Source organism: Cryptomeria japonica, chromosome 5 (assembly GCF_030272615.1).
Source record: "Cryptomeria japonica chromosome 5, Sugi_1.0, whole genome shotgun sequence".
Classification (NCBI taxonomy): Eukaryota; Viridiplantae; Streptophyta; class Pinopsida; order Cupressales; family Cupressaceae; genus Cryptomeria; species Cryptomeria japonica.
This window is the reverse complement of record NC_081409.1, coordinates 289269392-289280835: the sequence shown is the minus strand read 5'-3', so window position 1 is coordinate 289280835 and position 11444 is coordinate 289269392. Positions and strand designations below refer to the sequence as shown.

The 11444-nt window shown below is 33.0% G+C and overlaps 1 long non-coding RNA gene across 2 annotated transcripts; it reads left to right on the top strand.

Moving 5' to 3' along the window:
• Nucleotides 1–1051: 1051 nt before the first annotated feature.
• LOC131045825 (uncharacterized) lies at nucleotides 1052–2468 on the top strand. Of its 2 annotated transcripts, none has more exons than XR_009105871.2 (4): nucleotides 1052–1416; nucleotides 1524–1668; nucleotides 1809–2023; nucleotides 2275–2468. It is a non-coding gene; the product is annotated as an uncharacterized LOC131045825 (long non-coding RNA). The 2 variants fall into 2 exon arrangements; XR_009105870.2 differs by having other exon boundaries at nucleotides 2204–2468.
• Nucleotides 2469–11444: the final 8976 nt, after the last annotated feature.

Sequence of the window (11444 nt, the reverse complement as noted above, 5' to 3'; positions counted from 1 at the left end):
TATATTTTAAAGTCTGATTTTAGGAATGTACTATGATTAAAAATGGTATATATGTGATACTTACCACTTTCCCTCTGCGTAACATAATGTTGAATGCCATCTCCATTGTTGTTAAATTTAAATTCTTGTCAAAAAAAATGTGTGTGCAACATAGAACACAGTCTCAGTTACAATATAAATGACAGTAACTAGGACCCACAACCACAATTCAATACATTTCACCACTACTAGTCCAAACAGTAATATGATTTAATTCTCCTAATTCCCTCAATACATGCCTAAATTTCCCCCACTTTGCCCTTCACTCTTTCCCCTCCTCCTACCCACTCTCTTTGCTTTTGTTCTCTCCTCGAAACAAACAAAAAAATATTGAGTGTTTCTTCATTCAGATCACCCAAAAACAACCAGTCTCTTCATTACAATTTTTCACCTTAACAAACATCTTACCTCTCCCTTTTTTTTTTGTACCCTCCACCTCTAACGTAATCGGCAGGAACATGACACTTTGCATCTCTTGATTCATTCGGTGAAATTATATATAGTACATTTATTTCCTTTATATGAACCCGCATTGAATGTGAGAGTAGAAAACAAGATTAATAGACACTTCTGTATCAAGAGAAGAACCCTTCAAAAAGTGAAATGAACTGCTACGAAAACAGGAAGGGCAAACGACAAATAAAAACGGAAGAAGAAAATTTTAAAAAATAAAATTGTTAAAACAAAAAACAAAACAAAAAACATCAGATAAAGTGGAGATAAAGTGGGTCTGACCATTTAAACTATCAGCTTAGTGTATGTCGTTTAAGCCACCCCCTAAAGACAGAGCATGCACACCATGCTTTATTTGCAAGAAAAACTAAGTATTTAGTTAACTGAAGTTCAAAACTAAGCATGTGCAGCATGGCGGTGGATGACAGACTGGAAGCTACAGTGGAACTGCATGTTGTCTCAAACTCATCGAAGAAGTCAGCATCAATTTTCAATACTTGTACCTTTTAAATTGTGATCTTATCATAACATGAATGATTCAATTAATAGATATTGCTAGTCTATCATTTTGAATCAACCATGTCTGGAACTCCTCGCGAAACGATGATGTGCGGATCCGCTGATCGTTGATCTCCTCCACTAACTCCGTTGTTTCTTGGACTTCATTGCCTGCCATAGACTTGTTTCATTCAACAACGAGGTGGTGGAGGACATCAAAGATCAATTGCAGGATCCAACTGCTTTGCTGAGAATGAGAATGCATATTCACCACTGCTTCGTGCGAGTCAGTAATGCAAAATCCACTAACAATATCTTTGCTTCAATCATATGAAATGATGCTTTTATTCTCTGGTTAATTGCAGGATCCAATTCTTGCGGATGCATTTTCATGACTACTTCGTGCGAATCATATGGAAGCATAATGTAATCGTTTGAATAAATAATATATCCTGTTTGTGGGTTATAAATAATTTGTTCGTGTTTTGTGTGATTTTAAATCTACATGTTAATGGTTTCTTTCTGCTGTTTAGGGTTGCGATGGATCAGTGTTCATCAACTCTACAGCGAACAATACTGCAGAAAAAGCGTCATCGATTTGATGTTATTGATGATCTGAAGGTAGAGAAGAATTGTTTCTTGTGCGAACAATACGCAACAAGAAATGTCATCTCTGAGGTAATAATAATGTTCAAACCAGATTGCAAATAATTTAATGTAGGATTGTTTAAAAAGATTATAGATAAAAAAGGAAATCATAAAAGATAAAGAAGTCTCTACTCAACACTGTTGTGCTTAATATTGTTGTGGACTTTCAGAGGAAACAAGACATTCCAACGGAGCTTGCAGAAAAGCTGTAGCAAATTGGGTTCGGGCGTCCTATGTGACTCCGTATTGGGGCAGAATGCAATCGGCCAAGAAAGAAAGAATGCGATGGATCAGTGTTGATCAATTTTATGTTATTGATGATGTGAAGGTGAGAAGAATTGTTTCTTGTGCGAACAATACTGCAACAAGAAATGTCGTCGCTAAGGTAATAATAAGGTTCAAACTAGATTGCAAACAATTTAATGTAAGATTGTTTAAAAAGATTATTAGATATAAAAGAAAATCATAAAAGAATTAAAGCAGGTTCACATATAATTTAATTTCAAAATTAAGGTGTAATCATTGTGCTTATTATTCTTGTGGGGTTTCAAATGCAACTGCAAAGGTTGTGGTCTGGAGAAGTCTCTCAAAGCTGATGTTCTTTAATATTCTGGTTGTGTGTGCATATTGGGTCAGACAAGTTATCTTTCGTGGAGCCCATTTTGTCCAGGGATGAAGTAGTGAAGGCCGTTGTAAGCACCGTGCCAGGGGAGATTCGAACCCTTGCCATGGTGGACCAAATGTTTGAAGGGCTAATTAAGCACCAGATTGGCAATGAAGGATCGGTTGTAGATAATTTCTTAGTACAAGCTACAAATGTATTTGTGTGAGTGTTTGGGACACATACTGAACGGATTATTAGGCACATGCCATCTGCAGAGTCAACAATCTTGTAGTGATGTTGGTAGCTGCTAGATTCTTGGATTTTCATATATGTACCTATTTTTTGAAGTGATTTTCAAGAATCACTGTGAATTTAGAATTTTACGGATACCAATTTGTCTTTCCCTTTAAAATTTTGATCGCAGCAGGCCTTTCATGGTTCGGTTTGATTTGTTATGGTCTTATGAGCATTTCAGGGTTCAAATGACCAGAAAATGTTTTGTTTCTATTTCTATATATACCAGCAATCTCATTCATTGTTTTAATTCAGGAGTGATTTCACTTGTAATATATGATCTTGGTTTGTTTTTCTTTCATTTTGCACAGAAAAAAATTGCTACCATAATTTCTTTAATATCACCTGTGTTTCATTTAGTTATACGGTTATTGGATGACTTAAATCTCACACATTTCTAAACTTATAAGTGTTAAACACTCAGAATTGGCTGTCATTCTCTAGACTTAATATGATGTTTAGTGTGTTGTTTAAGACTCGTCGATGTACAGTTATGTGTTTGTATATATGTATATCCTATTAATTTTTATTAATTTATAATGAAATGAACTCTTGTGTATATGCGTTTGAAAACTAATGATAATGACACTTGTAAGGAATCTTATACTTGCGCCTCATCAATTGCAAAGGAAGTATGGTGATAGTAGGTTTGTGGCAAGTGAGATCATTCTTTAGGTAAATAGTGTGACAAAAGGTGGGTCCAAATAATTGTTTTAGCATTGTTATCTTTTGAGTAGAAATAAATTTATATTCATATTCTTATCTAATAAAATATCATCAATATTTTAATAATTAGATATTGTTTTTCAAATTTGAATTAATGATATTGTCATGTTAGATATGATCATAAATATGTTCTAATTATATATTGGAATTAGGATAATATTTATTTTAAATTGTTTATGTTTTCAATAGATAAAAAATATTGAATGCGTGTGTCATTCATTGTATGATATTTGACTTCCTATGTATCATTTACACTACCTTTTGTACACACCTACAAGCAACACATTTAATCTCTACCATTATTCTTAGTATTACTTTTGTGAGGTTCAATTTCCCTATAGGTTTTATCATTTGGTTATGGAGAAACATAGGTTTATATAGTCATCCCCTTTTACAAGTATGCTATCTTTCGTATCTATTCTCATCTTATTTTTCTTTCTTGTTGGATTCAATAACACCCAAATTTGTGCCATCATCATCATGTTAATGCAATATTTTATTCAACATGCTTTTTAATCCACTTATTTGTCTCTAGATTAATTATATTCTAGTAAATCTCAAAATCTTGGAAAGGCACACAATGCATTGAGAAAAATCTCATTTATCGCTTCTTATATTTAGAGAAGTAATCAAAAGGGGTAGACACCTTTGTCATCTTAAATTTGTTTAGAAAGATGCAAAAGCCTCATAAGAAAAGATAGATATAATCCAAACTCAAAAAGAAATATGATTTCTTTAAGAATGTATACATTTCACATTTTCAAAAGAAACACAAACTTTATAGAAGAAAATGATTCTTGTAAAGGATTTTTTTTAATTTAGAACAAAATAGGTCCTCTAGGATATCTATGAAATAATATATTTACCCATATTTTACTCAAATATAAATTTCCACCCATTAGCTTGGATTAAACCCCTTATGTTATCAATGAAGGATCATAAATTTGTGCAAGATTTCACACTAGATAGCTATCAATGACGACAAACCAATGGTATTAAAATATTGGTATAATTGAATTCTACCTTTGAGAACACAACTTTATTGAGTCTTGTGCACCAAATTAAGGGGGCTTAGATCAATCCGCTAATACCATCAAGGAAAGATTATGAATTAGATTATGAATTTGTATTAGCTAGATAACTCAAATCAGTCTTCGTGGGGTGCTATTTATTTTGTAAAGGGTTGTAGTATAGATTATGGTCAAGATTAGCCGGTCATTATAAAATTCAATTGGTTCTTGTAGAGTAAAATCCCTTAGTAGTTTAATCCTTTACTTTGGAACACATCTTTTTTTTTTAATTGTATGTCTATTACCGATAAAAATATTAAGATACAGTCTGGTACCAAATCAGTGACCAAGCTAGTCACTCATTTACAACTCAACTAACATACTATTGATCCATAAGATTGCATCATATGTAAAAATAAGACCAAACTGTCAGTACCATATAAAATTATTTTAAAGTATCCAGAACATAAGCATGTAGTATCATCAATTTTACGAGTCATAACAAACAACAAGACCAAGTTATACATATTAACTTTGACAAAAAAAATAGATATATTATCTAATATAGGGTTACACATCTTTTTCTTCATCACTTCCTTCTTGTTGATCGTCTTGGTTCCTTTCTTCGTCTTTAGCTTCTCCCTCCTCATTGACCTTTTCCTTGCCCTTCTCCTTGTCCACCTTCTTTGGCTTTATCGTGTTGGCCTAGAAGGAGTCAAATGGCTAACCTAGTGGGGTGGGGTTGGGTGGGGGGGGACTCTTTCCCAATTGGATGTGTCATAATTTTGACGTGTAATTTCAAGGTCCTTGACTTCTTCATCCCTTCTCTTTTGATATTGGTTCACCTTGCAATACTTATTCTAAAAATCTAAGTATTCTTCCAAATTTTTTTTATCAACCTTCCTTAAATCTTGTGGCTAGAAATCAATTTCTTGAATATCTTCCTTGTATATTGGAGCCCCCCTTCAGTCACCTTCATGAACCTTTCAATTGATACTTTTTAAAGTGAAACTCATAATACATGTTGAAATGCAAATTTTGTCATAAGTACATTTTGGGTTTTGAAATCCAAAATGCAATCCCTCTCCCACACATATTGTAATTAATGCACTTTGAGTTAGGTTTTTCAAATCTTTTCAAATAGTTTTTATATATTTTTTCTTTCATTCTAAGTCATTTTAATTATGGTTTTGCACTCCTCTGCCCTTGCGTCTGCATTTTCTCTCGTGAGGTCATATTTTGGAAGGATTTCTTTGTGTTTTTGTGTTTATTCACAAGTATTTGTTGTTTTTTCCTTTATTTTTCATGTTTTTCTTTGTTGATTTTCTTAGTGTTTTGTTTTTTCATGTTTTCTTTGGGATGGTGGAATTCTTCTCTAGACCTACCCTTTTTGCCACTGCTAAATCCTTTTGGGGTGAAATTCAGGTTGAGAAATCTGAACGATTTCAAAACCCAAACTTCACTCAATCATTAACATTACTGCCCAACATAGTTACTTGTTGGTTGGGATCCAACTACCGACCAACACCCACCTAACTTTGCATCAAGCACAACACAAAGTGTTGGCTAGGATTTGGAACCAAACCAACATGACTTAGGGTAATTTCCCAATAGTGGGTTACACCTTCACCCACAAAGAAAAAGTACAGGTGGGGAATTTTTTTTTCAAGGGTGTTCGTTCCTATAGAGGGTGTTCAAGTGAACACCATCTTCAATTGTACAGGTGATGTTATCGAGATTCACTTGAACACCCTTTTTTATTAATATTTCAAAAATAAATAAAAAATAAAATAATTAAAATAAATTGTGTGTAGAAATAAATAATTATGAAATTTTCTTTAGATCAACATGTATGATGTGTGTCCTGAAATTGCTTCTCAAGTGTCATTGACATGGGTATTGGTGTTTGCATCTTAAACAATTGTAGTCCAAGTGTCATCAATATGGTTGGTGTTGATTAGATTTCAACCAAATGGCCAAAATTAATTTTCCAGCTTAGTTGAATCATTTATTGATCAGATAGATGCTTGCAACTATGAATTAGAGCATTTGAATTCGGGCATTAACATATCAAAGTGGCACCTTGTGAAATATGAATATCAAGTTGTTGGGAATGATTGATCTCTCATAGACAATTGGACTTAAGGGATGCACCCAGGTTAAATTTCTTATAGATTATGTTGGATACTTATAAAGATAAAAATAATGCAAATATATAACGAGATGGAAATAAAATAGATCTAAATTAGAATTAGAAGATTAATTAAAATAATATGATACAAGAAACACAATATTTTATTAAAAAGTTTATAATTATATAAGAAAAAAAAACTAATTAAAAAATAAGCTTATAAGGATGAGAGAAAAAGAAGGTAGGGGATTTAAAGGGGATGAAGATTGAGAGAAAATAGAGAAAGGAAGGACAATGAGGTTATTGAGTTTGGATAAGGAGATGAATTGAAGGATGAAGGGGACACTAAGAGGGGAGGATGAGAAACATAACCTTGAGTGGGGAGACATACGAGGAAGTAGGGAAAGAGGTGGAGGGTAGTGGAAAGGAGAGGATGTAGCCAAAAGAGAAGGAAAACAAAAACTTAGCGAGAGTAAAAGGAAGGTGAGAAACAAAGGGCGAGGGAGAGAGAAAGTGAGAAAATAGAAGAAAAGGGGGTTTAGTTTTTTAGGGAATTTAGAGGTCAAGCAAAACTCAAACCCCACCCTCATCTTAATAAAGACTAGTAGGGTGATTTAATTTATATTGCTTCTTTGAGTTTCCTCTTGAAAAACTCTCTTCTTTAACTAGTACTTGTCTCCTCTAAGAAAATGTAGTGTTTGGTATTAAAAGAAAGTTTAGCAAGGGTAGATTTTGAGACTTTCTCATGTATGAGGTCAACATTTTTCTTCTTAATTGAAGTGTTGGTGGAGCATTTGGGTTTGGTAATGTATAGGGTCCAACGAGATCAGATAATCTTATAAACCTTAGAGTTGAGCATAATATGTATATGATCTTTGGACAATACGATGATGTTTTTGATAGGTGAGTAGATTTTGTAGACACATTTAAAGCCTTTTTTATGAAGAATTGTGGAGATCTTATTAGAGATTCCTCCAATGTGTGGAAGGTCACAACATGGACAACATAAGAGTAAAAACAGTCTCTATTTTAAAACTAAAGCACACTTTGGCTTGTTAAAAAACCTTAATGATGTGTTGTTGGTAGTATCCATTTCACATGTTGACCTTAGAGAGGTGGGACAAATTTTGGCCAGTGTATTCCTCAACACATATTTAATAGGCTCTAATAGCCAAAGTCCTCAAGGTACTAGTTTTGTTGGGGAGGATGGTGATATGGGGATGCATGGTAATAGAGGTTAGCATGAATGGATATATTGAAGACAAAATGTACAAAGGAGTTGTTTCTCTCTCTAATAAGAAGGGCGTCTAAGAAGGGGAGATGGTTAGTGGTTTCAAATATCACTCTAACAAATCTTCAATCCTCAATAGTTTTTATTGGAAGCATTCAAATTGATATATTATGGAAATATCACATCTTCATTTGTCTATTCACACATATTCAATGCTAAGGTTTTTAAATTGGTCATATTGACAACCTACTATCATTGTTAGATTTGTTACACTTCTCTAAATTAAAATTATTTATTCAAATCACATGTAATTAATTGGTTTGTTAGATTTTAATTGTAATATATTATTTTAATTGCACCCTTTAAAAAGAAAAATAGAGGTTGATTTGCTACACGTCAAGTTCTAGATGGATTTAACTTATAATTTGATGTAATAACAACCTACTCATAGCAATAATATGTAAAGCATATTGTTGATTCAATAGATGAGTGCATGGCGTAATGGTATGTCTATTTACCAAGTTTAAATTCTTTGGTGGGTGTTGCTTTGTTAGTTGAGTTGGTCTGTGGTGGGCAAAGTATTTCAATGGATGAGGATAGTACTTATTGTTTGTGGCTTCACTAGCTAGGGCTAGTTACTCCCCAAATTTATCGAAAAAATGTTTTGTTGATTTGATCCTATTAGCAACACATTCCTAGTCATTAATGATGCATGGGGTTCAACTAGTTTCCATATTTATTATCTCTCATAGCCAGAGTACTACATAATAAGATAATTGATTTTAGTGTATTGATCAAACTTTATTTAAAATTACAAGTATGTGTTGATTTGATGCTTATGTATCTCTTGATTGATCTAAACCTCAATTTGGTATAATAGTTTAACCCGTTCACACCATCTTTTTAAAAAGGGATTATATGTGCATACGTAAGATTAATATGGAGCCTTAGTTTATCAATTCTTACCTTGTCAACAACAAATTTGTTTTGTATAGGCCTTGATCACACTTATTGAGATTTTCATACTTGGTTGGTATTGTTGTCTTTTAATTTATTTGTACTAATGATGCCCCCACCCAATGATTAATGACATATCGGGGCCAACTATGTGTTCAACTAGAATCATTATATCATTTTTTATATCACACCAAATAATGATATAAATGGGTAATTTAATGTTGGATTATTGTCATTGATGTTAAAGTGCATTTCATGACATTGATGAAGGTTAATTCGCACAAAATTTATGATGCTATGATTGAGATATTACCAATTTCAAGGAGATAAATTGCATATTTAATGTTGGATTCAAAATTGCAAACTAATTTTTTTAATTGTTGTAGACGACACCCTTGGAGCCAACCCAGTTATGGGAACGAAAAAATGCATTTAAATATTATTTCAAGAGGGCCCCTTAAGAGGTGTTCCCTAACTTGAGGTATATAAAATAAATTAAATAAAATTATTTTTGCTTATGGCTGACCCCCTTGGTTTGGGTTCCCACTTGGGAAAGCAAATAAAAATTAAATAAAATATTTAAATATGATCTTGGATGACCAACATGAATGAGGTAACTGTTGGTGAAGGGCATAATTTGCATGTATAAAAGGAAGATCATTTACGGTTCATCTTATCAAGCAATTAATAGAAGACCATTCTTATTTTTAGAGAAAATCTAAAGAATAAAAGTGCAGATTTTGGGGTAGATTTAATCCAGATTTGTGAGCGGACCTTAAGGAGAATTATTGCAGATTTTTGATATATTTTGAGTAGACTTCTGAGAGAGTGTTAAGGTAGATCTAGAAGATATTTGGAGCAACCATTTCAGGTAGTTTTGAAGGAGATTTATGTTTAAGAATACCTATTTTTTGTTATTAGAGATTGGTGCATCTCATTAAAAGAGATTGGCGCCTCTTGCTAGGTTAGTGGTTAGTTGTGGGGATTAGTGTCTCTAGTAGGTTGGTGTCTCCTATGGGTTGGTGCCTATGAAAATCATAAGAAGTTTCTATTACGAAAGCAACATTTTTCCATGGTTTTCTCCCGTAAGGGTTTCCATGTAAATTGTGTGTTCTTCCTGTGTTCTTAATTGCTTGATCTTGCATTAATGTTATTATTGTTGATGATTAAGTTTTGAAGTATTGCAATTGTGATTCATTAAGTTTTGAAAAGAAAAATGTTGGTGTACACTAATTCACCCCCTTCTTAGTATAATCAAGTGCTCTTCAATTGGAATCAAAGCGGGTTCCTTTGGATATAGCCTAATTGCTTGAAGGTAGATCTCTAAGACCATTTATGACTGAACAAGAAAGATATATGTTCTCATCAAGAAAGGCATCATTCTTTGATGTGACAAATTATTCTTTTTGGAGAATAAGGATGGAAACCTACTTGAATGCCCTAAGATATGATATTTGATAATTGTTTGTAAATGGCTACACACCCCCATCAACTCTACCCCGCCAACAGATTAGGAGGAGAAGAAAGAAAATGAGAACAATGCAAAAGCCAAGCATGCAATTTTGTGTGGATTAATCAATTTCGATTTCGTGAAGGTTATGCATTGTAAATAAGCTAAGGACATGTGGGATATGTTGGATAATATCTATCAAGGAGATGATAAACTGAAAAGATAAAGCTTCAAACCCATCAAAGACAATTTGAAAGCCTCAAGATGAATAAAGAAGAGAATATAAGGTCTCCTATTTGCTTCATGTCAATGAGATCATAAATAGAATAAGAGGCCTTGGTGAATAAAATGATGAATATGTACAATCATTCAAAAGAAGCTAAGGTCCTTTCCTTAGTACATGGAATTCCACATGTTTCGACATTTGAAGAAATGAAAGATTTGAACAAATTGAAACAGGACAAATTACATGGAACTTGTATCGTATATGAAATGAGGATTGAAGACAAATTATCAAAAAGGGAGGCCATCTTCAAAGCATGAAGGAAGGGAAATAATAAAGTATGTGAACCAAGTGATAGTTCACATAATGAAATGAATGAAGAAGAATCTCACTTCATGAGAAAGCTAAAGAAAGCAAGGTAACTAACCATTTAAATGTTTTAATTGTGATAGAATAAGAGATTTTGTGTCCATGGGATAAAAATGGAAGCCATGAGGATGAAGAGGATCACTATGTAAAGAAAGGAAGAAAGAATCATCAAAAGATGAGTCACAAGTAAGGTCAATATGAAAAGAAGGATTCTTACAAACACAGAAATAATTTTCATTCAAGAAAAGGTGATATCTTACGAGAGGGAAACAATGAAGAAAGTTCAAGAAGTGATTCAGGAAAACAATGAATGAAGTCAAGGATGATAAAGACAAAGAGAATGAAGAGAAAGAGGTGTGCAATGAAGATGAAAAAGTAGATCTTGCGAAAGAACTTCATTATGCTTATAGAGAAAACAAGAAGCTCAAGAAAAGAAGCTCGAAACAACATGTATGAACGCAAGAGGATAGTGAAGCTCATGAATAATTAAAAAAAATCTTGAAAATGTGGATAAGATGATTGTAGATCTGAAAGTACAATTAGAAGAGGCAAAATGGATTGAGGAGGTTATTCATCTTAAGACAAAGGAATCCAATTGTGAAAATTGGAGCTTGAAATCATTTCTTTAAGAAAGGAATTGGAGAAATCTATTCAATAAGTGAACCAAAGCTTGAAGTTTGACAAAAGCACCAAAATATTGGATGATATCATAAATTCACAAAATTCATAGCTTATTAAATTTGGTCTTGGTTTTGATGAAAACTAATAGAAGACAAATGAGACTACAAGTTCCAATGCTACAGACTTGCCA